At 37.6% G+C, this 27885-nt stretch overlaps 1 protein-coding gene across 1 annotated transcript in view; it reads left to right on the plus strand.

Annotated features, from left to right (window-relative positions):
• The first annotated feature begins 4011 nt into the window (after positions 1 to 4011).
• dlgap3 (discs, large homolog-associated protein 3) overlaps positions 4012 to 27885 on the plus strand; it is a 172380-nt gene continuing 148506 nt past the window's right edge. The window contains exon 1 of the mRNA XM_084130490.1: positions 4012 to 4123. The gene's annotated coding sequence lies outside the window, so the exon portion shown is untranslated. The remainder of the gene's footprint in view (positions 4124 to 27885) is intronic.

Here is a 27885-nt window from a genome sequence, read left to right on the forward strand (position 1 = left end):
AGGAAATCTTTGAAGTCCACTTTTACGCTCTGTTTCAGTTAAAATAATAAATAAATGCATGCAGAGAGCACTCCACAAGAAATGTTTGATTATACCATCTGGATGCTCAAAATTGATTGCGTGAATGCACGTTTTACACAGCTTATTGTACAGGTAAGTTAATCGTTGTTCTAAACTGCTGCTGTATTATGCACACACATACAGACAGTAGCTCGCATATCACGCGCAGATCGCGCGCGCTCAGAATCATTCAGTAGCGCTGAAATGTATTGTAAACTCTGTTCTGTGATTTATCAATAAAAAAGCTTAGAAACTGAAAAGTTCTAGCATGTATTTTTTAGTAACTAAAACCCACAGCTTCACTAATAGTAGAGAGATGCTGCCAGGTGCAATTCACATGCAATCGCTCTCTCTCACACTAATGCATTCATATAAATGTAATCTTTACTGTTTTACTATATCTATATGTGATTTAGAGCGAGCAGAAATCTGTGAGAAATATAACGACCCAAAGTCAAAAGAACTAATAAAAATATAGAGCGCTGTGTCATATGCCATTGCTGTGCACAAGGAAACCCGCGTTCGAGACGAGTCTCAGCTCGAGGTTCAGGCTTATTTGCTCATCAATGACGTCATCAGCGACTTTCATCACATAAATATCGGCTTTAAAAAATCTGAAATTCTAGTAGGTAGGTCATCCGGGTATTTTTCGCAAATATGTTTTTCGAATACTATTCACTATTTAGGGCAAATTAGCGTGAGAGCGCAATCCCAAAAAAACGCAGATGGGAGTGGAATGTTCTGTGTGTGATCTAGCCTACTGAAGATGTGCAAATTAAAGAAGTTCTAGTTCTACCTCTTTTATTTATAAAGCACATTTAAAAACCGTCCCATGACTGACCAAAGTGCTGTACACAAGTACACAAAAATAACACATAACAAAATAAGAGCATCAACATATTACAAGTCATCACAAGTCATATTAACTGGTCTTATAATACTTTAATAATGCTTTTGTGTCCTTAAATTCGTATTGCGTCAAAAAGAATGATCAGTACATTATTAAAACGTTTATGCACTGTAGAGGAAAGAAAGTCAAGTAGGTTTTGGAACGGCATGAGTGTGAGTAAATGATGACTTGTCAAGTGAACTATTTACTACTGATATTTTAAGCATGATATAATGTTCAAGTCAATCAATCGTTTTGGAGAATTGTTTAGGCCCAGGCAAGAGAGGCAGAGGACAGCTGTGTGGGACACATTTCCGGGATTCAATAGCTAGCACAATTTTTTTCCCTGTCCTCGGGTTCAAACTACACATGGGAGGTGGAGGCTGTGACCGCACACTAAATTCAGAGGTGACCTTTAGCTGTGATGTGACACAAGCCTCAGTGGAAATTTGATTTCGGTTTTGTTCAGTCCTGCCATTGCCAGGACACACTGTGTGATGGAGACGTGTTGTGATGTGCCTTGTGTATTACAAGGCCATGTGATAGCTTGAGTAAATATCAATGTCCCTGCTGCCTGTCCCAGAGTGTGCGAATTATGTACGCATGAAACAAACATGCGAGCATGATATGAAAATATAACCATGTTTATGAATCATGAAATAGCTTTGAGCTTACCAGCGCTATACAAGCCTGACTGTGATTTAGAAATAACTCTAAACTGTGCTGAATTTGCGTTATGAAGGTGCGGAGCCTTGTGTGAGGTTGAAGGCTCTTTATGTTATTACCACATCAGACACTAAGCAGTCATTACTCAACCATGCAATGGCAAATGTGGCTATAATTATGGGGCTGCTCTCGCATTGCTCTATCATATTTAACTTCAAACTAAAGGAGAAATTAAAGTCAATACCACACAATACCTTTCTAAATAATCATTTACTTACTAAAATTACCCTCCACCAGATGTGTTGTGCCCATCACAAATCACCACTTTCATTCATAGTTATATCAGTATCATCTACAATTATAGAGCATTGTGGCGGGGGACAGTCTCTCAGGTGCAGAATGAATGATGCAAAATATATTGAGGCGGCACTGCTTTCAGCACTATTGCTGAAACTTGCATCAGAGATTCATATGGGAAGCATGCTTAATGAAGTTTTTACAATGATACAATATTTTTTTTTTTTGCAAGATTCTTGTAAATGTATAAATGAAAGTATTTATCAGAGTATATTTAACCGGTTCAGTGGAATTATGTTGAGATTCTGTTTAGTGGATATATGGGTACTCGAAAATGTATTATAATATAATATAATATAATATTTGTATTATTATTGTTATTGTTATGGTGCACTCAAGTGCATTTGGGTCTAGTCACAACCAGGCTCTGAGAGAGAGAGACTCTCAAAGAACCATGTCATCTGAATGTTTAATATACCAATCACTATGTAGTATGCAAATATTACAATGACATCACTGTTGGCTGTCAGATTTGCAATGTTTCATCTGTGTACGTCAATGGATCTTGCTGTGTAATGATGAGGTTGCTCAAGATGATCTGAGATGCAGCAGTTCTTTGTAATCGTTTTTGTGGTCGCTGGCCAAGGTGCTGAACATAATTAAAATCTCATGCTCCAGAAACAAGAATTCTAGTGTCCTCCTTTGTGTGATTGTTTCCATGGATATGTAGCTGTTTATTACTTAAGACTAGAGAGGCATGCGTGTTTTTATGCAGGTTTTGAAGTCATATTCCTGTAGGCCTGCTTGCTAATGTGTCTGCAAAGTCTGCAAAGTTACACTGCATTCATTTGCACAGAGTCTGAGTTGCCACCGGAGGCTGTGAAAATAACACTCATGGCTGCCAACACGGTGTCTGAGCCAGATACAAAAAAATAATAATAATAATAAAAAAAGTGTGATAATCTTTCCCCCCCCCCCCCCGAATATTAAATGGATAGTGACAATGTTTTAGTGACAACACTATGGAACCACAAGGCTGAAAACAAAAAAAAAGTAGGTCCAGTGATTAGTTTTCTGTGTTTTAATGAATGACTAGGATAAGGAAAAAACAATCAATTTGTATAATTGTTTAAAGTGTTGACATTAAAATTAGTGTTTTCTCTTTTTTTGGTGTTATTACTACTTGTAATGCCCACTGCAAAACATTTTAGGTTATATATATTCCTTTTTTTACTGTAATAGTTCTACAGTTTATTACATTATAATGACAACTGTATAGTGTATATACCAGAAAATGATTGTGATGCAGCAGCATTGAGTAGAAGAACAATAATTAGCCTGCCATATGTCAACATTACAGCTAATCTATATCCATCCATCCATCTATCCATCTATCCTGTCTGGCTATCTGTCATTAATGACAAAAAAAATAGGCTATAATCGATTCCACAGAAAATTGCATTATTATGCATTGTATTTTACACAACTGTAAGTCAGTCTTGTATAACCCTGCCATTTACACCGTGGATACGTCACCACATGCGAGTATCATTTTAATCTACTGACTACCGACTATTTTTATAACCCTCATGTTCTGATGACAATTACTTTATTAATCTCTTTCCTTCTCCTTTAGATCCTTTAATATGTCCCTCTGACGTAGGCTATTACAGAAGATATTACAGAAGCTTTATCCGTGTGTTAGGCTACTATAATGCACTTTTCAGAAAAGTGTCTGGCATCCATTCTGGTCATTTCGTTTCTGTTTAATCCCCAACACACTATTAGGGGAAAAAGTAGCATGAGTGCTCCTTTGTCTCAAAGCACTGTAGATTCGTTTCAGATCCCGTATCAGCATGTCATCGCATTGCACGCGCTGAATTTATTCTTTCATTTTACAACTCCTAAACCACTGTAACATACCTGTATATTCATTCATGCAGAAGCAGATTCGTTCTTCGGATGTATTTCCATGTTGCCGCGTGCAAGAGCGCATCTCTCTGCCCCTCCTCCCGGTGAGGTGCTGCGGGGAGATCCGCGGACCAATGGAAACGCGTGGCTGGGACAGAGGGAATCCTGAGAGCTGCTGTCAGGATCTCAAACAGCGGCGAGTAACGGACCGTCCGCACGCGCACCGAACCCTCTGCCCGGAGGAATATTGAATATTTTCAGTACGGGAATGCGAGTCTGACCTGCTAACTTAAACGCAAGGTAAGCAGAATGCGGGTGCGTTTTTAATGCATTGCATGAATAGCGTGGTTTTATTGTCCCCCCTTAAGTTAAAAGCTGGATATAATATGGATGCAAATATGGCTTGGAAGCTATCACAGTAGGCTGATCTACCCACATTATAAGCATGCCTTTGATCTTAGGGGTTATGCCTCAAAGGATATTACCCATGTTTGGAATCATGGTTGTTCCTGCATGATAATATACCCTACCAATGTTTTAATTTTTTAAGATGACTAGGTCATCTTGAGGACCTGTACTGAATGAACCGGTCCACCCGGCTTCATTTCACAGGGGTTTAAATGAAACAGACCCTTGCAGCTGTGCAACTTAACAGCACTTGGAAGTTTTGTCACGGAGCACTGGTCATGCAGACGCGTTTCGAATCAGAGCACTTTGAGGGCTGATAGGGGACCTCTGAACCTTGGAGCAACTTAAGTTAATGAATAATTGATTGCTGACTGTGAAAGGATGTTCTGGACAAGGATGCGCTAAGTGGCATCACACCAACAGTTGAACCAGATTGTGGTCTGAGATGGATGTTAGAGTTCCAGAGATTGAACTATACTGACAAAACACATCATATGAAAAGACTTTAGAGCTATAGGGTTGTGGTTTCATCATAAAAAGGCCTTATGGGACCTGCACAAACATCATGGGAGCAGATTCTGGGAGCAGATATTGATTAAAATATGTCTCCTTGCCCAGTTTATTGCATGAAAGATCACTGCCATGGGCCGTGTAAGTGGAGAGTTAATGAACTCACTTGATAAAGGATCAGAAAAAGGCTTCTGTGATGATGGTGTGTTTTTCAGGGTCTTCAAGGCATGTTTTCCAAATGTTCACTATGCAATTAGTGTTAAAAAATATAGGCTAGATTCTTCTCAATGTGACTCAGCTATCGCCAGCCTATTTTCCATATCACTGGTACATAAAATGTAACGCTGAGAAGTGGGGAAAAAGATGATAAACGCATCACAAGATCATTTGTATTGATCTTGCTGTTGTTTGATGTCTTGATGTTACTGGCTTGAAGTGTGCTGTGTAGTTTCTACATGTGCAGCTTGAGCAGAGGCAAATTGAATAAGTAGGTTAACTAACTGCTCATTGACTCAATTATATTTCGCCCTTATTTAGAAAAATGACACGTGAACCACTGTGTTTTATTCATTTCACTCCGGCGCCACAAAGGCTTGTGCTTGGGGGGGAAAGACAAGATATACCTAATTGTTGGGAAGGAAAAAAAGGGATCAGAGCTAATTATGCCAAGATAAACGCTTCGGTTATTTATATCCTCCAAATCCGTTTAATTCATCTCATTGTCACAAAAAAAACTGAGATAATTAAGTCTGTTTATTTGTTCATGATTATGTGTTTTATTTAATGTTAATGTCTGGTGCATTTCGGCATCATTTGGAATCCTTCTGTTTTCCAATTTATACATGCTAATTAAAGGGGTCCTATTATGCTTGTTTACATTTTCAACTTTCTTTAGTGTGCAATGTTGCTGTTTGAGCATGAAACAAAGTAACTCCAAAAGGAGTTAATCTCTATATCAGCACTGTTTCTGAACTCCCTGAAACGCCTTGATTGTAATCTTGAGTTTTATTCCTGGAACGTACAAGTCAAAATATTCCTAATTTAAATGCAGTAATTACCACCAAAGGCATATGCAAAAAAAGGGACAAGGCCTGGTTGAGTTGCGTTAGTAGCGTATTGAAACTGAAGGTTATGGTAAGGGGCGTGACATTTCTCAAACACGCTCAGAGCGGTTGACTAATCACAACACACGGGTCCAGCCGACCAATCAGAGCACAGTGCGCTTTTCAGGAGGAGGGGCTTCATTCATTGAGACAGGAACTAAACAGAGCGTTACTGACAGACTGCGAAGAGAGGTGCTGCAATAATGTAAAACATGTGAAAAATAATGTGTTTTTGAACATTCAAACATAAAAACCTATTCTAGGAGACCTCAAAACCAAAATCAAGACTTTGGGCGTAATAGGTCCCCTTTAAATTTTAGGCCTACTATAGACAAATTAGAGCAAAAAGGTTTAGAATTGAGACTGGTGCGGCACAAGCAAATGTCTTTGCTAGTGGACTTTTCTTCACTCCATAATAGACCATTGCCTTAACACTACTGCCCTGCCTATTTATAAAAGAAGCCTTTGGGGAATTACACTGCAGGCTCTCAGCATGTCCATTTTTATTTTGACCACCACTGTGAAGTTTGTAGTAGCTAAACAGACATTCCCTCATGCTCTCAAGGCACAGATCAGTTCCTTCAGCTTTTTCACACACATTCATGCAAGACCCCATCTGTACTCGGATTCAGAGAGTACTTATCCCCTCTGAGATTTCTCCTTTAGTTCCTGATTCCTCTTGATTTAACTCAAGCACTCAGCGCTGTAGCCGTATCCAGACACACTGATTAGGAAGCTTCTCTCCGACGAGGTCGTGGATTTACACGTTGGGACTCATATACGAGCAGAATGAATCATTCGAAAAGCGGATCTGGCGTAAATTTTCAATTTCATGCAAGTGTTTGTGTTTTCAAACTGTTAATTGAAAAGAGAAACATGTGCACCTTCTCTCCACCATGTGTAAATGGTGCATAAAACATCTGATGAGAGTTTTTGGGTAGGCCCATTTTATGCACTTTCTTTTCAAAATTGTTTAAAGTATGATCTGTACTTAATGTGCCGCATAAAACCCCTTTCTGTCTGACACACAATAAACCACATTGAGCATCCAATAATAAAAAGGACATTTTGCTTATCATGAAAGGAGTTTACTATCTGAGTGCTTTATGAGCCATTCCTGAATATAGAAAGGAAAGTATATGTTCAGAGCATTTTCTTTGGCTTATATAATGGTTATATGTTCAGTAAAGAATGCTCTACTTCTCACAAACTATTATGTTAATTATATTATATTATATTATATTATATTATATTATATTATATTATATTATATTATATTATATTATATTATATTATATACAACAGTAACTTTTCCTCGAATCTGATTGGCTGAGAGGTCTTTCCAGCCATGCAAGCGAGTGCCATGGTGGAGGAACAAACCCACCATAATTTTTTACAAATACTAATGTTGTATGTCTTTACTGTAACTTTTTTTTAATCAATTTAACATATCCTTGCTGAATAAAAGTATACATTTCTTTCAAAAAAAATAAAATAGATAAATAAATACTGACCCTAAACTTTTGAACGGCATTGTACATTGTTACAAAATATTTCTATTTAAAAAAAAATATATGATCTTTTTTAAACTTTTTATTCATCATAGAATCCCCCCCCCAAAAAAAGAATCACAGGTTATAAAAAAAATATTAAGCTGCACAGCTGTTTCCAACATTGATAATAAATCAGCATATTATTATTTTATATAACTTTTATTTCAAAATTTTAATAATATTTCACAATATTAATTTTTTTTCTGTATTTTTGATCAATCAAATGCAGGCTTGATGAGCATAAGATACTTCTTTCAAAAACATTAAAAATAGTAATGTTTCCAAATATATACTGTATGTTCATCAAGTTTTGGATCTAATGTTAACATTTAGAGGGTGTTAACATTTGCAGGAATGGTGCTGCCATTTTGCCGGATGATGCGGTTGCTTTTCTGTATGATTAAGACTTGTTATTCTGGGTGGTGGGAATGGCTCTGATCAGCTTTGCCAATGACTAAGTGCCATTCATAGACACATGAGGAGTTGGCAGGCATTGTTTGAGTGGTAAGTAATTATTATAATAATCACGTTGATGGTTTGTTGTAAGGATCAATCAGGAAAAGATTCCTCCAAAGAAATTACCAAGACTTTTAAACTGAGCTCCCGAGTATGTTAAAAATATAAGGGCCTGATTAGATGAATTGATAATCCATAATAGAAATGATCGTGCATAACCATGTAGTCTTCAAAACCTATTTGTCTATTCCAAAAAAAAAAAAAAAAAGAAGGAAAAAGCGAAGCACATATGATGAAAAAATGATGTAATATGTGGAAAGATCCCGATTTTAAGTAAGCATCAAACGAGTCCAATACATCAGGGTACATCAACACAAGGCTAGAAGCTTAAAGACATGGTGGGTAATTGGTACAAAATCTGCATGGATAAAACAAATTACATTTTTGTCCATGTATTTTGCTATTCTCTGTGATCTGGTTCTGCATCGGCTCTTTTCGCCCCACTGACCTTGGACCCAGCTAAGCAGCGGACGCTTACGAGCAAACCTAGCAGCCTTTAGCTGGTCTACAGTAACTGAGCACTGCAGTGCTCCTGAAGCACAGTGCAGAGAAGCACACACATCAGAGGAAGACTGAAGAGCAAAGTGAATGGAGAACGAGTGCAGAGAGTGTAGAAGGGTGGGGAAATATAGTGAAACATGGCTGTGCATGATTGTTGTTGCTGTTGCACAAGCTTTGCATACTCTAAACATATTTACAAATTTGTATTCACTGAATTATGGAGGTTGATAATGTTCATTTGTGTGCATGCATGTGTGGGGTTTATATACCTTCTCTCTGTTTGCTCTGCAAAGGGTCTGGATTTTATAAATGGTTTTAATCATGGATCAATAGACTTATGAGATGATATGCTCATCGCTCTAATTATGTTGTTATTATGAGATCTGCCCTGCACTTATGGTCTGAACCCTTTTTTCACTTGCATCTCAGACTGCAGCTCAGAAATATGATTATTACTGTCCCAAAGGGCTCTTTGGCGTCTGTTTAATATACAGTGGGGGTTCAAAAGTCTGAGACAACTAGTGAAGATGGTTGCATTTTAGATTAATGTATAATATGATATGCATTACAAAAGATTTACATGAATATATAACCAGATGCAAAATGATAAATAAAAGATATCTTTTCCATGATTTTGTATGAATCTATGAATCGTGCATATGTGTGTGTGTATATATATATATATACAGTGAGGAAAATAAGTATTTGAACACCCTGCTATTTTGCAAGTTCTCCCACTTGGAAATCATGGAGGGGTCTGAAATTGTCATCGTAGGTGCATGTCCACTGTGAGAGACATAATCAAAAAAAAAAAAATCCAGAAATCACAATATATGGTTTTTTAACTATTTATTTACAATCAGTAAGAATACAATCAGTAAGAATCCAACTACTAACATGGCCAAGACCAAAGAGCTGTCCAAAGACACTAGAGACAAAATTGTACACCTCCACAAGGCTGGAAAGGGCTACGGGGAAATTGCCAAGCAGCTTGGTGAAAAAAGGTCCACTGTTGGAGCAATCATTAGAAAATGGAAGAAGCTAAACATGACTGTCAATCTCCCTCGGACTGGGGCTCCATGCAAGATCTCGCCTCGTGGGGTCTCAATGATCCTAAGAAAGGTGAGAAATCAGCCCAGAACTACACGGGAGGAGCTGGTCAATGACCTGAAAAGAGCTGGGACCACCGTTTCCAAGGTTACTGTTGGTAATACACTAAGACGTCATGGTTTGAAATCATGCTTGGCACGGAAGGTTCCCCTGCTTAAACCGGCACATGTCAAGGCCCGTCTTAAGTTTGCCAATGACCATTTGGATGATCCAGAGGAGTCATGGGAGAAAGTCATGTGGTCAGATGAGACCAAAATAGAACTTTTTGGTCATAATTCCACTAAACGTGTTTGGAGGAAGAAGAATGATGAGTACCATCCCAAGTGGCTCTGTAAGAAGCATATCAAGGTTCTGGCGTGGCCTAGCCAGTCTCCAGACCTAAACCCAATAGAGAATCTTTGGAGGGAGCTCAAACTCCGTGTTTCTCAGCGACAGCCCAGAAACCTGACTGATCTAGAGAAGATCTGTGTGGAGGAGTGGGCCAAAATCCCTCCTGCAGTGTGTGCAAACCTGGTGAAAAACTACAGGAAACGTTTGACCTCTGTAATTGCAAACAAAGGCTACTGTACCAAATATTAACATTGATTTTCTCAGGTGTTCAAATACTTATTTGCAGCTGTATCATACAAATAAATAGTTAAAAAATCATACATTGTGATTTCTGGATTTTTTTTTTTTGATTATGTCTCTCACAGTGGACATGCACCTACGATGACAATTTCAGACCCCTCCATGATTTCTAAGTGGGAGAACTTGCAAAATAGCAGGGTGTTCAAATACTTATTTTCCTCACTGTATATATATATATGCACGATTCATAGATGAAATGTGGATTTGAAAAAATTAAAAATTTCTACATCAGTTAAAGGTAGGGTATGGGATTTGCAAAACGGCCGGCAGATTTTGAAAATACACAACTCAAATGGTCCTACCTTCTTTCCTCTGACGCTGGCCCTGACTCCACCCAGTACTCTCTCTCTGTCTCTCGCAGTCATGCATGAGGGGGATGGGGGGAGGGGGGATGGTACGACCGTTTGATTGACAAACTTACTGTCCAATGATTCTAGGTGGTCTTGGAAATAATTGGCTGGAGTTTTTCGAGTCCCGCCCGTTCCACAGATGATTAAAGGGACACCAGGCAAGCCTGAGTGTTTTTTCTCTACAAAGCTCCCCCTAGTGTCTGGTAGTAAATGCTTTCAAACACTCTGTCGTAAAAACGAACTGTTGTCCCTCCCCCCTCGCCACGAGCAACCCAGCTGATCAGCTGTCAACCCAGCTGAGCAGAGGAACCGGCTATTTCAAAACCAGTTATGTCTACCGAGGCAAGTAAAGCAATATTTTCTTTCCAACTGTCATGCATACTAGTATTTTTACCGGGAACGAACGATATGAACGAGGCGAACTACTGCTTTCGTGTTTGTTTGTTTTTTGGGAGAGTGGGCATGAGAATAAAAAATATATATATCGGAGGCTAATATTTGTCTAAAGTTATATTAGCAAGGTCTATAAGTTCATCTGGTATAATGACGCTTGTCTAAGAAAACATCAGAGCGTTTTTTCTAGCTCGATAATGATATGTGCAACATGTTTATTGCCTATTATCAGACGCGTTGACTTAGTGACATAAAATAAAAGTGTAAGTAAATAAAACCGACAGAGGAACGGCCAAACAACTACAGAAATCAAACGTGTTTGCTAATGACAATGCTAACATCAAAGTTATAGTATCTAGCGTACTAGTAAGCCCGTAACAGACAGCGATCATAATAAAAACCTTTACAGACAATAGCAAACATCCTGAGGTCACAATGACTTGAAATTTAAATATTAAACACAGTTTATTCCAAAGATACTTAACGTTACAAGTGCAACAGCAAGAAGGTCAGGTCAGCATCCGTTTTGCAGGTTTCTGTTTCTCTCAGTTCTCCCCATTCTGAAAAAGCCGGTCCGATATTTACTCGAGTCTGACTTCTTGCTCAGTCAGTCTCCCGTTTCCTCTTTCGTTGGTTTCCTAGCTTTCTGCTTCTTTTTTACAGGCTCAGCCATAACTCAATCTATCGTTGCCCTTTGCTTATAGTTAGCCTGTGCTCGAATGGGGGGCGTGTACGTGTGCAGTGCCGTCAAGCAATTCGTTACATCGCGAGACCTGATATCACGCGATACTTCCTGACGTCGAGGCCGGCGGCCCACCGGCCCAAAGTTGCAAGTGAGTTTTTTCCGCTCTTGGACACCAGGGGGGTGCGAAACCACCGCCATTCAACCCGAAATAAGTAATATAACCATTCCACTGACTCCGAAGCTGTTCAGTTAAGGTAAAAACGTTACTTAGAGCACCTTTAAATTGCTTAATTTTCATTTCAGTGCTTCTAACTCAGTGGCTGTAAGTGGGTTAGGAATAGGATTTCAAGTGATTTTGAAAAAATGGACAAAAAAGAGAATCACATACCCCACCTTTAAGCCATTCGTAAGTAAATGGTTTACATTTTAGATGGTGTCAATATTTGAATCTATGCAAATATAAGTAAATGTACATGTGGCAGAACCACACTTTTCATAAACAGAAAAAAAACCATAGCCCCGTCCACAGTGAAATCTCATTGGTCCGAAATCCTAATCTGCATAACTGTATATTAAACACCAAATTTGTTGTGATTGTGACTTTTTTGCTTTCAGTGTGGACTTTTTAAAAAAACTATCATTTCCATATTTAATTAAAACATATCCCAGAACGTCAATGTAGTCTCAGACTTTTGAACCCCACTGTAGCTTACAATGAGCATTTTCTCAAGCTTGTGGTCTAAAGCTTAATGGAGGTTCTTCACCAGATGTTTACAGGGATGATTGAAAAGATCAGAGAAAGAAAGGGAAGTGGAAACAAAGGGAGGTTGAGATGAAACACAAGAGTGGATTTTGAAAAGGATGGATTGAGAAAGAGAAAGATTGCCTCAATGACTCAGGATGAAGGAATGACATGTTGAAGTAGATGAATAAATGAATGATTGAGGAGAGCAGGGAGAGCGGGCACAAGGAGAGATGGGGAAAATGATAGAAAGGAGCAGACCCAAGATGGCCCTGCTGCAGTCTAGCTCAACATTTAATTTCCGGTTTTCTCCCTTGGCCTCCCTCCGTGTTTTCTAACCAGGCCATGACAGCACCACATGCAGGCTTTGGGATGAGTTTGCACTCGGATTTAAATAGATAATGGCGGCCTAAGGTTGTTGGCTGATGAATTATTCACTAGAACCTCAAGAAATTGTTGTGTGGCATCACTGGTGACATACGCCAACTCTCAGGTTTGCTATATGGATGTCATGGAAGACTAGGAGATCATCCATTTTGGTTGATGCTATGCAAATGGTGTTGTTTGTTTTTCATGTCTTTGTTTTCCTAACTGGTTCTTCAGGTGAAGAGATGTGTTGTTAATAAAGGAGTTGATCACTCTTTAGTTGCCCTAAGCATGCTGTGCCTCATACACCAATGAAAGCTCCTTGGTAATTAATACTGCCAGTTACTGACAGTCGCATGGAGATGAGGTTTTAAACAGACACTAGGCCGTTTAATAAGTGAATGCAGTATGAAGGCTAGTGGATTGGGGTGCTGGAATATTTTATCTCCTTTATATTCCTTGAGGTCTCTGTTTTTATTCACAAACACACACTGCAACTAATTGTCACTTTTTACTCCACTGATTATTTCTCAGCGTAGATTTATGTTTTAAAATCAGTATTTATAGAGGCACATGAAGAAGTCAAAAATGTTATTGATCATTTATTTGAATGTTGGGGCTTGTGTTATTTTAGTATTATATAGTATTATAGTATTTACTATTTATTAATATTTTTAAAGACCTCTGGTGAAAAATAAGACAAACTTAAGACAAACCATGTGCAAATTGTTTGAAACAGTAACAAACATGAAACCAATCCAATGTTCAGGGCTGGGCTTTTCTCCACTGACTTTCTGTGATGTTCAAAGCGTTTCAAAGGATGCGGGTTTTTAGCAGCTGTCTGACTCTAAGATGGTAAACAGGAACATGGTTTGTGTAACATTAGCAACACATTATTAGCTGTTTGATAACGTAGTCAAGCAAAAGGCTAGTCATATCAATTACCGTTATGTGTGCGACGTTGTAGAGAGCGACACATAAAACGTCTGATACGTGGACTTGTAGACGACCCTGAATAATTCACTCTTCCTCTTCTGAATCAGTTTCTGGTCCAAACATATATGTCTGAATTTAACCAATATTTCCCCCTGCCATTGTGTAGCGTTTAGTTGACCGAGTGGATCAGGTAGTCCGAGGAAGTGTGATTGAGTGGAAGCTGGGACTTATTTGCATATTCATGGACAATATTGTAACAACTTACCCTGAACTGACATGTTTCTGCCTTCATTATGTAGTTGACACTTGCCTGAATGTATGCTGGTGTGATTTTACTCAACAGCTGTGGCAGAAATATGATATTGTAATTTTACTCTGAAGGACATAATTCCCAAAACAAATTGTAATTTGTTTATCTGAGCTTTCTGGTGTGTTGTGGTACCACAACAAGGTCTATAATATTTTTAAGAGAGATTATACGGTACTCAAATTAACACAAAAAATAAGGTGAAGTGTTAATACACTACACATTGCATTGGACAGATTTTTCATACATTTCTTTTGGTAGTAGACTCAAACAACATTCTGTTGTGCTCCATGTTGCACTGCTGTTCCTTCTGACAGGCTTGTCATGGAGGGGGTGCGAGTTGTCGTCCATGATGGTCAAATTCATTTGGACATCATTCTGCACTCGCCCACCACCTCCAGTCTAGGTCCATCCTAATGACAGAGTCTGCCTTCCTGGTTTGTTCAGCCTGTCATCCTCCCCAGCTCTGATCTCTATACTCAACACATAAAACAAGACTAGTAGAACACATTTTAATCAGTTTATAAACTACTGTTTTACTTTTGTTTAGTTATACATTTGCCTTGTTTAAAAAATGCTTTAGATCCATATTTTTCATCTTAGGTTCATACTGTAATACCCCTGTTGTGCTGCATGCCCCTAATGGACTGGAGAACTTTTTTTGAGAGTGAAATCAAATGTAGCATTTTTTAACAACATTCTGATGCTGTTTTCAGTATAATAATTGTTATAAGGTACGTTTTAATGTTGTCAAATTCAATCTTTTGTTTGGTTTGATAATAATTCTGCATTGTGTTCTTCTGCCCATAATAATCTCCACACTGAATTTAACAACATATAGGCGGCATACGAAATCACATACTTCCCTAGATATAGTAGGTGAAAAACAGTATGTAACAAGAACGATATGTCTGAATTCACATTACTCATAAAAAAAAGTAGGCAAAATGACCTACTAGTTCTACTGTGATTCTGAAGTGCACATACAGTGGACACTTTACTATCACATGAGGCCACTGGATTGGATTTGTGAATGGCAGTGAATTAACACAACTGACACTGGTAACTCACATGACAGTGACAACATGGCAAATGTGGTATGTCCCGATTACAATCATGCTACACACATTCATACTATTTAGAACATACCCTTTTTGGCAGTCACAAAGTAATTAAATAAGTACCTAGTCAGAGAGTATGGATGCGTGTTCCGTATTCAGGGCACTGATTAGGGAGTCGGCCATTTTAAGGGCTGTCTCAATCGAAAAATCCTTCCAGTGCACTGGAACATTCGCTCCCTAAAAAATCCCACAATGCACCCCGAAAACCAGGGAACATCAATGCTCACTATGCTCCCTTACCAGAAATTACGCCACATTTCTGAAGCATGAAAAAATAAAACGCATGAGCCAACTCAATAAATATAATGACATGCGATAGCAGATTTGAAAAGACAAACCGTTTTCTTTACGGTATGTCACACACATCGCTTGACAGGTAGTGAACACATCTAGTTAGCATTTATAAATAATATTCAGCTTAAATGTTATAAGGAAAGTCCTATGTAACAGATCAAGAACATGAAGATAACTCTATTGTGCCCCTAGTGGTTTGGAGCACTTCTTCTGTGATTGACTTGACATATTATATAACATTTTTAATAATATTTTTTTATACAATTTTAATAAAAGCAAACTTTTGTTTGCTTTGCTTGTTTCTGAATTGCACTCTCTGGCCCAGCATAGTCCCCACACTAGATTTAGCATCACATAACCTTTTTTTATATACTCTGAGACTAAGACTTCGGGACTATGAAGCTTTGAAACCAGAAATTAAATGTCACCACATTTATCCAGAACAACCAACAAGACTTTCCTTTCAGCAACCTGTCAGGGATGTGATTTTTCACAATTTACTCCTGCTTCAGACACTTTAGCTGCCAGGCATCTTAACGGACAAAGCTGGGGACAGTTTTCACTTTTTTTTTCCTCTTCAATATGGCAGTTGTCAAGATGTTGAACCTACCATTAAACTAGAGAGATGAATGCAGTCAGATAGCAGCCATTCTTTCTACTTCTGAGTGAAGTTTAGTATAAGACTCAAGTCTACCTGTTTTGCTCGTTGTTGGACTGAGTTTAATGCTTGGACGAACAACACTTACTCAACCCTCTCATTTACACTCTTTATAATCTTTATTGGCATCGATGGTTTCATGAAAAACCTGTAAACATTTTTATTGCTTAAAAGGTTCTTTATAGTGGAGAAATGTTCTTTAGATTATTAAAAATGTTCTTTACACTAAGAAAAAAATCTTTCTTTTAAGAGCTGTTCACTGAAAGTTTCTTTGGAGAACCCACAATGGTTCTTTCAACGGCATTGCTTTGAAACCCCCTTTTTGGAACCTCTGTTTTTAAGAGTGAACAGGGAAGTATGCATTATTACAGCAGCCCTGAGACAGATGTATACCATAACCAAGATTATGTTTATTACCTCCAGCCTCGGCGCTGCTGAGAATGCTGAGGTCATATAAAAAGACGCCCCCATTAGTAACCAGCACCCAGAGCCGTGTGGTCTGAAAACACAATAACCTGAAAACCACCGTGACCTTCTCCCTGGGGCAAGGGGCCTGTCAATCCCAATATGGGTTGCGGCAGCTCTGTTTACCAGCCAGCTGATTGAAGCTGAGGTCCTACATGAATAGCCAATGATGGAACTAATGGGACCTCACCTTCAGGAAGGTTGCACACAGAAGCTAATTCAACCTGTCAAGAAGGCAAATAAGGAAGATAAGGTGTGTGCTCTGGAAACAGAAAGAGAGGGGAAAGTTTGCCAGTTCGTTGGTTCTTCTGAATTGGTAAAAAACAAGATTCATGGAGCCCGTCCAACCACTCAAAGCTGTTTTCCTAGTTTAGACGGAGAAGCAAAAACTGATAGAAGGTTTGCTTTGCTTTTCTATCTGTGCCTGCCAGACTTTTTAAGAAAGGGCCCCTGGGGCTACTTTCTTGTTGTTTTGTTCGCTGTTGGGCTTTTCTATCAAGCAGTTAAGAGTGAGAGTGATGAGAGGGATATTAGGAGTGTGCGTATGTGAGTGTGTGTTTGATTGCTGTTTGATTAGGATAGATGCTGAGTCACAGTGGGACAGCTTTACACAGGAGTGGTCGTTCGGCAACTGAACACCAGTACAGTCTGTGATTTCAAGTGATCTAACTGGAACAGTTCTGATGAGCACTCAGTTGTGATGATCTCCCCATCTTATAATCACACACATTCTTCCTCACAGTCTCACACATGATTGCAAGGGATCCGTGTCCTTCACATTTGTGACATTCTCTGGTGGGTATTGTTGCTGTTGTTGTTCCATACGAATGATTTAGACACTGAAGAACGCTGTTACTGACTCTTGTCCTATTATGCTTTTTTACATTTTCAACTTTCTTTAGTGTGTATTGTTGTTGTTTGAGCATGAAAACGATCTGCAAATTCACTCCAATGGGAGTTATTCTTTATATCAGTGCACACTGTTTTTGAATTCCCTGAAATGCCTTGATTGTAGTCTTGAGTTTTCTTCTGGGAACTTAATAAACGTTGCAAGGCCTGGATGAGTTGCATTAAGGGTGTGTTGAAACTCGCGGTTATGGTAAGAGGCTTGACATTTCTGAAACATGCTCGAAGCGACTGACCAATCACAACACATTGATCCAGCTGACCAAACAGAGCACATTGCGCTTTTCGGAAGGATGAAGAGATCGGAACTGAACAGAGTGTTACTGACAGCCTGGGAAGAGAGGTGCTGCAAAAATGTGAAATATGTGGGAAAATAATGTGTATTTGAACATTCAAACATGAAAACTTCTTGTAGACCCCAAAAACAAAACTTTGAAAAATGGAAAATTATGACAATTACAATTATGAAAAATACACAATTATGAAAAACAAATTGACAATTATGAGAAAGGCAAGGCAAGGCACTTTTATTTCTAGAGCACATTTAAAACAGCCACTGCTGACCAAAGTGCTGTACAATCACTTCAGACAATAAAATACATAAATACAAAAACGCACAGGAACACACAGAAATAAAGTTGCAATTAAGAGAAAAAAAAGTCACATTGTGAGATATATATTTTCAATTTAAGGTTGGAAATTGGCTCCCTTAAACACTGAAACACTCATTATCTTGAACATAGCCTATTCCCAAGCTTACAGGTAATGTGAAATGTGTCATGTTTTAGCACTCTGCTTCTATTAGGGACAAACTGTACTTTAACGAGTTCAAAGTTATATAACAACAACAAGCCTACATAAGATAAGTGTTCATTTTGATTTTACAAAACACTTCAAAAGTTGCGGTTTAAAATATAGGTCTACATTTAAAAACTGAATCTGACCTGATTCTGACACATCAAATCTGACCTGAAGTAGTCTTTACATCGCATTCACTTTAGCCTATGAGAACGTCCACTTTATTTTTTATTTCTATTTTTAAAGGGGCCAAGGCAGGTTAAGTGATGTGTTTAAGGGAGCAGCAGTTACACCTGCAGAACTAGGTCGAAAGTCTGCTGCCGTGACCTTCATGTATGTCTCAGAGCAAAGCTTTTACAGTCCTTTTAGCAAGGACAGTTTTTACTGAGATTTTGTTCCAACAGAAACTGCAGGGGTGAGTACCAAATGAAAACCCTGGAGCAGATAATTGTTTGTCAAAGGAGGTGAGAAAAAAATAAATAATCTAACAAATCAGCATATTAGAATGATTTCTGAAAGATCATTTCATGTGACACTGAAGACTGGAGTAATGATGCTGAAAATTTAGCTTTGCCATCACAGGAATAAATAACGTTTTTATATGTATTAAAATAGAAAAGCGTTATTTTAACCTTTTGAGTGTGTGTGTGTGTGTGTGCGCTCTAACTCTAATAAGAGTTAGTTGACACGTAGTTGCAAATTAATGAGAGCTATTTGACTTGTACCTACAAAGCGTAGTGTATAGTTGCAAAGTTACTTGTTATAGTTGTTGTAGTATTCTAAACTTCTATACCAAACTTCATTTGGTATACAATTGGTAGAATGTCTAAAGTGATCGAAATAAAGTGTAACATTAGATTATTAATGATGTTAATATGTAAGAATTGTGTATCAAATTTTCAAAAACCACTTGCACAGGGTTATATATTTCTTTCAATTGTGTAATTCCATTATCCTAATTGTTTCCAAGAATTTGTAAATTCAGAGAAATTCACAATTTTAAAAAGTGCCCGTCCCTGTTCACTTCCTGTCAATGACGTAATATCCGCGTTATCCCTGCTTTCCGCTTGTACTGCCATAACTATGGCGACAGACGTGGACAACTGCGTTACGTCTAGTGGCACGTTGTTGTTGTTGTTTCGTTCAAACATTATGGACCATGGCAAGCAGACTTTGGGACAAAAGGAGAACTAAAATGAGGATCAGTATCAGTGTGGCGTTTTCGAGATGCCGAGAGCTCAGCGTCCATGACTAACTTCGACTTGACAGAGCTTCACGAGTCCCGACTTGACAGGGACGCCGCTCTTGCATGTACTTTATTAGAGAGGTGAGCAAATGTACATAAAACTAATCAATGTTATATAGCTCAACATGATGAAATGTTAGAATATGATCTGTATGTTATTCTAATGTTGATCTAGCTTACTTCTAGTCTCATATAGCAAACAAACAAACTTATAGAATAACATTATAACTTTCAACACACTCAAATGCTGTTTAGTATGATAGTGTAACGTTAGACCAAGTGAAACAGCGCTGCGTTACCTCACAAGTTTAATTCATCAAATAAACTGATCTTGCGTGTAGTTCGGTAGAATTAAATGTCCTTATTCCTTTATATCCGCGGGACTCGCGTGTGGCGCTGATATCTGTCTCTCATTAGCAATCGCACCCTGCTTCATACCACAGTCATGTTAAAAACATCAATGTATTCACTCATTATTAGATCCATCAGCATGACAGCAAGTCCCATCATTCCACTGCATCATCAACCTATGCCTTTGTTATTGTAAGAGGTTAGCGACTGCTAGAGGCGAAAAAAAAAAACATAATGTAGCTTTAATATAAACACAAAATATTATTTATTTTACTTCATTCATTATAAATAAAAATAAATATCATTATCATAAATATCATCATTCTAAATAAAATGTTAAAATATATTTATATATAGTATGATGTTTGCCTTTAACTAGGACCCCATGTTAATCAAATTTTACAGTGGACTAAAAACACAAATACAATAAGGGGATTTTGGCTGCACATTTCATAAGTTCACAGAATGCCACTGTCCTTGAGTATTACAGCACTTTAAGGAAACTGTGCCACTGCAGTCAACAACAATCATGGCTCCTGCACACTTCCTCCCAGCAGTGGTGCACTGCAGGTACACACTACTTCTGGGGGAGTGACTCCATGAAGCATGGCAAGACGCTGGTCCAGGGGAGCAGACCCGTCTCGAGAAGGCAGAGTTAGCTTTGGAGCGGATCAAAGTAGGCAACTGGCAGAAACCAGGCAGCAAACCACCCCTCCTTTTCCCATGCTCCTCTGTGACCGTGAATTACATTGACTAGCTGTATCACCCCGGGCATTGGGAGTCAGTACATTAGCTGTAGTGCACAAGCAGGAACCCTGCCCCCATGACTCGGCCTAATGGAATATTTTTTCCATGCATGTACGCGTAGATCTACGCCAGCTTCAAGCACTGCACACGCTTATACACACACGAAAACTTGAATGTATACTTACTGGTTCACTTGATCATTTCTTTACTAGGGATTGAAAATGTATTTCACTAGGGGTGCTGCAATTGCTCTGGCAGTGAATTTAATTAATTGATTATTTAGTTTTAACAATCAGTTGCATTTACTATAATCATAACACTGTGTTATACATACATTTCAAAACATCAAAAAATGGCATGACTCAAAACAAAGGGAGCAATATGCTATATATCATATGTATTAATCAAATTATGAGCATATTTCAGACTTCATGGTGCATCAGGTAATTAAGTAAAAAATTGTAACTGAAGCAAATTGCCTGGGCAAAATTACATTGCTATTATTCACATGCAAGTTTCCATGGAAACAACATCCTCCCTCACAGCCTAGATATTAACATACTAATAATTCTGAACATTAACTTAATTAATTGTCATTATTATATATAAGTAGTCTCAATGTGCACACCAGATTACATTTATATGCCCATTATATGCTTCTATTTAATCCATTTCACTTTTACTCATTCTGTTTGGACCAGTGAATCGCACATATACAGGTCCACTGATGTGATATTGTATATTGTGCTTGTGTTTTGACATTGTATGTATTTTGTAAAATGCCTTAAAGGGATAGTTCATCCAAAAATGAAAATTCTATCATCATTTACTCACCCTCAAGTTGTTCCAAACCTGTATAAATGTATTTCTTCTGGTGAACACACACACACACACACACACACACACACACACACACACAAAAGATATTTTGAAGAATGTCGGTAACCAAACAGTTGATGGGTGCCATTGACTTCCATAGTATATATATATATATTTTCCATACTATGAACTGTTTGGTATCTTCTTTTGTTTTCAGCAAATAAATTCATACCGGTTTGGAAAAAAATTGAGGGTGAGCAAATTATGACACAATTTTCATTTTTGGGTAAACTATCCCTTTGAGCATTTAAATAAAACAGTAAATTAAAACTAAATGCTATTATTTTTACTCATGCTTATATTTAACACATCAATGCATGCATAGCACATGACAACATTGCATTGGCCATACAATAAAGGGCCCCTATTATGGATTATTGAAAATGACCTTTCATGTAATGTGTAACATAGCTCTAAGTGAATGAAAACATCCTGCAAAGTTTTAAATCTGAAAGTGCACCGTATATAAATGTATTGTCTTTCAAAAGTAAGAGTCGACTCTGAGTCAATGAAATGAATTGTTTTTCAAACTAGGCATAAGCCGTTTCGTTGTGACGTCAAGACGAAACATTAGCATATTGCCCGCCCACTTATTGCACGCACAGACATCAGGGAAAGCTTGAACCTCAAACACTGCAGCTGATTCCTGTGGATACTGGACAGCATCATGTCGAGAAGACGCTGTGCTCTACAATGTGAAGGTAAAGCCAGTTTTTTTTTTTCACAGCCAAAGGACGAGCATGTGAAGAATCAGTGGTTAATATTCATCTTTACCGCGATACCATAACAGTATAATCCTAAACTTTTGCTATGTTCCCTTTATTTCACTGATGACTGCTTCTCAAATCTCGGAGTTCAATGTAGGATTCGCAAACCGCTTGCTCTTGAAAGATGGTGTTCAAAATACTTAGTTTGGAGTTTTATATTGTGTAGGTCTCCTGCTAACTGCCTAACTCACATTATTACTGTCTTACTGAAATACTTCTGCTTATCAGTTGTGGGCCACTATTACCTAAAGTTGTGTCTATTAATGCAGATTGTCTGTCATTCTCACTACTTTGAGGAAAGATTAAGCATGGAGCAAGATTTGTTTTACCAACGTTTATGTTACATCATTCATTCACGCTAGAGCTCGGCTAATGTACATTGCATATATGCACTGTTATTGATACAGTTCTCACATGTTCACCGCAATAAATTACAAAAATACTCTGTAAATAAATTAGTACAAGTAAAATAATCGGTTTGTTGATGGACATGCACTTGTTAATGCTGATGATGAGGAATTACAGTTGCAACATCTCATAATGTACCTAAAACTGAGTAGTGTATCACTGAGAAACGTCCTGCTCGAGTCGTCCTTGCGATGGAGGTTTGGGTTGAATAACTAGTTCTTCCAGTGTTTAATCATCGGACTCGCGCTCACATTAATATGGTCAAATTGACGTCATTGTTCGTTACTGTCTTTAGTTTATGGTGTAGGAAGCCTCAGGACAGACAACGTAAACAACTGACGCTGTTATGGCAATGGGCATTTCAGACTGAGCTGTCTGGCCAATCAGAGCAGAGTAGCTCGCGGAAAGGCGGGATTTAGAGAGATTGATTCATCTGACGAGTCGTTTGAGAATCCCTGAAAATGTGGTGATGTGCAAATGTATATTAAGGAAATTGAGGAAATTAAACAGTTTTTTTTTACCTTTGATGCATGTAAACTGTTGTAGGAGACTCCAAAACAACATTAGGAAACTTTAAAATAGCATAATAGGGGCACTTTAATAAAATAGTTTCTTAAAACACTTTAGTTATCCTCCTGATTTCTGTGGTTGAATACTGATGTCAGCAACAGGAGTGAGGGGCTTATGGGTGTCAGTCTGTATTACTGAAGCCTTACTGCTGAAGTGTGACGGGATGTGTGAGCAGCACAGGTAAATAAAGGCTGGTATCCAGCCATGCCTTTAGCTGTCCTTTCCCACTGCCCCTTCCCACACATATCTGTGGCTGACAGGTGCCGCCATGGCTGACGTCCATCAGTGGCTTGTTTACCTCAAAGCACTCTTGCATATACACTGTACACAGTAAAACATTTTTTTTTTGTTTTTAATGAATTTATATATTACTGGCTGGTTAAAAAAAATAAAATAAAAATTATTTGTCTCTGTTTTCTGCATTTTAACTTCTGCTCTAGCTTCTGTACTACAGCGCATTGCAGCGCTGCAAATATTGTTGACTTTTGTATGATAAATTGCTTGTGAAGTTGCTCATTTGTAAGTCACTTTGGATAAAATCTCTTTTATTTTTTACAGTTTAACTGTAAAACTGTTATGCTGGTGCTTTGGTTCCATGTATGCATTGCGGCATGAATAAATTATGTTGTTGAATTATTATTTGTTATTATTATTTGATATCAATCTTCTCGGCAGGGTTGCCAGGTCTGCGTAACAAAACAAGCCCAATGGCCAATTAAAAGTATCCTAGTGTCCAAATCCCAAATATCAAAATGCAAAATATGCCATTCCCTTACCTAAAATACATATTTTAAAGTCACTGTTATGCAAAAGCACCATCTTAAACACAGCTCAAAGGCACCCTACCAGTGGCCTTCCTTCACAAAAATTTACATCTAACACAGTTTTATTATGGAATATATTATATTCCATTCCAAACATTTCTGTCAAATATAATTTATGCAATATATCAAATCTTTTACCTATGGGGTAAAAAAATAAAAATAAAAATCTATCTGCAGCAACAGTTTTAAAATAACCAAATTCCACAGGAAAACAGTGGATTTGGCAACCCTGCTACCCTGCTTTTGTTCTCACTTTCAGTTTATTCTTTGATACTGTTAAATATAATTGTTTTTATGATGTTAATTGTCATTTTTTATGTTTGCCCCATTGTGGCTATTGTATAATAAACATTAATTAAGATTTCTACAGTATATTCACAGCTGTTCAATATACAAGAGAATCAGTTTCACAAGCAAAACTGTTTCAATGCTAAACCTACATTTATAAATGCTGGAAACATCAGACAGGCCTTTTGTGATTGGAAATGCAGTTTTGGCGTTTATGGCAAGCAGTGAAAAAGCAGATTAAGACATTTCTTTTTTCTTTTTCCCTCCTTGTAACCGACAACTGGGCTTTGTTGCGTTCAGAAAATGACCTAGACTGCATTTCATTCATAGTAAGACTCAGAATACAACATGTTATGTTAGAAAATACTGTTAAATTGATCTTAGTTTATTTTACAATTTAAATTTGTCTAAGCATACTTTCCATGAGCAGAATAAGGTTTTTGTACAGAGCACAGTGTTTGTCTTGTAATAAAAGGGATGGGTATCTTTATTGCATCTCTGGGAGATTGTTCATTGTGAGTGTTGAAATCTTACTGTATGATCAAGTACTTCAATCTTGAAAACAAAGGAAAACACTCCATATTGATTTGGCTCTGAGTCACTGTTAAAAATTTAAACAAAATGAAAATGTGCACAAAAATATCCTTGCCATGCCAAATACTATTTTAGTGTTTTAGTGAATGTCGTCAGTGTTTCACAGATGAAAGTGGTAAGCGGTTGGCCTTCTTGCTAATAAGGGCATGAAATGATTCTTTTCACCCTCTTGCTCTTTCCTCGCTGCCATGTTAATGTTTTATCCTAATCCATCATAACCCCAGTCCAGCGAGACACAGAGAAGAATTCAGCCAGGACTCTCACACACACACACACACACACACACACACACACACACACACACTGAGAGCATGACACCAGTAGCAACCCTGAGGAAGACAGGTGTTGACAAATCATTTTTCTCTAAGGATTGAACAATTGCCAAAAGGGAAACTCTGGTAGTATTTTCCTAGAGAGTTAAAGGGTCATTGTACAAAACGGGGGCCATTTGTGTGCCTTATATACTGTATGCATTTCTGTTCAGTTTGGGGTCAGTAAGATATGTATTTTAATTAAATTAATTATTTTATTCAACAAAGATGCATTAAATTGATTGAAAGTGACAGTAGATACATTTATAATATTACGAAAGATTTCTATTTCAGATAAATACTATTCTTTTGAACTTTCTAATAATCAAAAAATCATGAAAGAATTTCTCAATTTCCACAAAATGAATAAGCAGCACAACCGTTTTCAGTATTGATAATAATAAGAAATCTTTCTTGCACACCAAATCAGTATATTAGAATGATGTCTCCAACTTACTTTTTTCTACATTTTGATGAAAACTAAAAGGAAGTAACATTTAGTATTTTGGCTTTAGTCTTCTACAGTATATAGTTTTCATTGTATACATTAGCTGACATAACATATTATCAAGACTTAACACCATTTTTTAATTTTTCATATTTTCTCTAAAAAATAATCGAATGGTGCAGTCTCCTCTTTTTAAATAATTTTTCTTGTTTCATTTTTGTTGTATTGCTATTTTTGTCAGTATAGAGGACACTCTTAAAGGGGTGGTATAATGCCCCTTTCACAAGATGTAAAATAAATCTCTCATGTCCCCAGAGTGTGTGTGTAAAGCTTTATCTCAAAATACCCCACATATATTTTAATATAGCATGTTAAAATTGTAAATTTTTGAGGGTAAGCAAAAACGCACCGTTTTTGTGTCTGTCCCTTTAAATGCAAATGAGCTGCTGCTCCCGGGAAAATTTCAAAAACTTTTAGCCTTTTATGTTCAAACCGAAGTCGGACAAAGATGGAGAGACTCATGAAGAAGTGACAACATGTAGAAAACATTTCTGAATGGTTAGTTGATGAATTTATGTAGCTTATGTGTTTATGTTCTAGTCATTGATTAGCATGTTCTGTCTTGATAATCTATAAATCGTGTTCCGAGGGCGGGGTTTATGTAAATTTTAGGTTTCGTGATGTCACTAACCCGGGAGGAATGCCGTGTAGTCCCTACCAGCCGTTTGTTGTAGTCCTTAAAAAGCCATTTCTTTAAAAGAAAATATCTCCCTTTGCTTTGAACTTTGAGCGTCATAACTTTGCAGATGTTGTTTATGCTCAAACAGCAACATTACACACTAACTAAAGTTAAAAAGGTGAAATCATAATCAACCACCCCTTTAAAATGTCATCTCGGTTACTAGAGAAAAGATAATTGAAAGTGGATATATTTTAGAAATTTCAGCATTTTCAGCAAGGCTTTCGTAATGTCAAATTCAACTTTTAAACTGTTACTTTTCTGACTGTGTTACTATACTATGCTTATCCGATGTTTAGCAAGTGTGAACAGCAAAAAATCACATGAAATCTGATTTTTACAAAACCGTTGCAAGCTACATTTATACGTGGTTTGAAATCCTATTCAATTGATTCATCTCTGGAAATCAGTTTCAGTCTGGCCGCTCTGCTTTTTCCCTTTCTCACGCCTCGTAAAACATCAACACCTGCTCGCAATCTGAAGTTTGACAGCCACATCTCTTCATCAAAGTTGGAGTCCACCAGTCACTGTTAGTCAGCCTGGTCCACACATCACATTTCTGCTGCTTCAGCTTCATTAGACGTAATAATCCAGTGTCGCGATTACACATTGGGTGCGTCTCAATATAGCTTCCGAGTTCGTGAATCATAGCATGTAAGGACCCTGGGTCACTACACATTGGGACAGTGAATACTCAATTTCCGGGGACATGACTATGTACAACGTCAACAGATAATGTTATAGAACGTCACTATGAAAACCGATAATTTTGTATATTTGAAAGCCAATAACAAATATATTGGCCAATAAATCTAAATCCAAATTTTTATATCATTTTGATTTCTGAGCCTGATTTTGAGCCTGATTTCAAAAACAAAAGTCTTACCATTAAAAGCCATTATCCCATAATTATAATGTTATAGGGTCGAAACGTTGCTTAGCTTAAATAAACTCTTTTGGAGCAGCAATTTTCAGTGTGCGGACTTCATACTTCTTTATTTTGTCACAATTATAATGTTCTCATTATAATTTTATGCAGCCTGTATGACAGACTTGCACTGCATATGTTGCACTTAAGTGTAATTTATCAGAGACAATCCATTATTTATCGGCTTTAATATATCGGCCAAATTTCCTTATCAGACCGATAACGATAACATTAAAAATGAACATATATCGGCCGATACAGATATGGTGGCCGATATATTGTGCATCCCTAACAGGCAGGACATGTGTTTTTGATATTATTTGTTATGCTGTGTAAACACATTGATCTGTTTCATATCCTTACAACATTAAAGCTGGATATTACTTATAAATGTTAACTAGATGTGTTCACTATCTGTCTAGCAATGTGTGTTTATACTGGCATATAAAAAAAAAAAAAACTGTCTTTTCAAATCTTCTATCGTGTGTGTCATTATATTTATTGAGTTGACTCATACTTTTTATGTTTCACGTTTCAGAAATGTGACGTTTAGGGATTTTTCAGGGAGCGAAGGATCCAGTGCACTGGTTTTTGCAATTGAGACAGCCCT

Source organism: Abramis brama (assembly GCF_963993115.1).
Source record: "Abramis brama genome assembly, chromosome: 12".
NCBI lineage: Eukaryota > Metazoa > Chordata > Actinopteri > Cypriniformes > Leuciscidae > Abramis > Abramis brama.